This window comes from Pygoscelis adeliae, unplaced genomic scaffold, assembly GCF_000699105.1.
Source record: "Pygoscelis adeliae isolate BGI_AS28 unplaced genomic scaffold, ASM69910v1 Scaffold32, whole genome shotgun sequence".
Lineage (NCBI taxonomy): Eukaryota > Metazoa > Chordata > Aves > Sphenisciformes > Spheniscidae > Pygoscelis > Pygoscelis adeliae.
The window spans coordinates 1,128,896-1,130,134 of NW_008824368.1; positions in this window are offsets into that span (position 1 = coordinate 1,128,896).

Consider the following 1,239-nt stretch of genomic DNA (forward strand, 5'->3'; position numbering starts at 1 on the left):
GGGGATCTGCCAATCGAGCTGGCCCTGCCCAGTCAAAATTTTTACGTACTGTAGAAGGGGACAAAGTCCCTGTAGTGCACATAAAAAGTATGTTGGGGAAGACAGTCTGGGTTATTCCTGCCTCGGGCAAAGGCAAATGCATCCGTGGGATTGCTTTTGCTCAAGGACGTGGGTGCATTTGGTGGATAATGCGGAAGGATGGGGAAGTCCGATGTGTACCTCAAGGGGATTTGATTTTGGGTGAGACCAGCCAATGAATTAAATTGTATGATGTTAATTGCTATATAATACTGTATAGCATCACTTCTATGGTGGCTATATGCCATATCAACAGTATTACAGTAAGAATCACCCAGATTAATGAAGAATGAACTTTGATGAAACCGAGCAAAGTGCAGCGATGATAGAACCGGACAAGTGCAGCAGTGATGGAACCAGAACTGGCTTCAGCATGCAACAATCCAACACCACACACCATCTCTCCTGCCCTGAAGGACTGTTATGACAGATGGAGCCCAAAGTTATGGACTAAATGAACATTTTATAGGGATGGCCCATAGACTAAGGGAATGATATCTGTGTGTATTCATCAAGAGACAGGAAAAGTGGTGGTGATTAACTGGAATGTATTAGAAAGTGTGGGACCTGGGCATGACGTAGATGGTATAGAATGAGGGGTGGATACTGTCCTGGTTTCAGCTGTGATAGAGTTCTTTCTTCCTAGGAGCTGGTATAGTGCTGTGTTTTGAATTTAGTACTGCAATAACGTTGATAACACACCGATGTTTTAGTTGTTGCTAAGTAGTGCTTACACTAGTCAAGGACCTTTCAGTTTCTCATGCCAACTGAGAAGGCTGGAGGCGCACAAGAAGCTGGGAGGGGGCACAGACAGGACAGCTGACCCAAACTTGCCAAAGGGATATTCCATACCATGTGACGTCATGCTCAGCACATAAACTGGGGAAAAGCTGACTGGGGGGGCTGCTGCCTGGGGACTGGCTGGGCATCGGTTGTCGGGTGGTGAGCAATTGCATTGTGCATCACTTGTTTTGTATATTCTTTTATCATTATTATTTTCCCTTCCTTTCCTGTCCTATTAAATTGTCTTTATCTCAACTAATGAATTTTACTTTTTTTTTTTTCCCTATTCTCTCCCCCATCCCACTGGGAGGCAGGGGAGTGAGCAAATGGCTGTGTAGCGTTTAGCTGCCTGCTGGGTTAAACCGCAACAGAAAATCA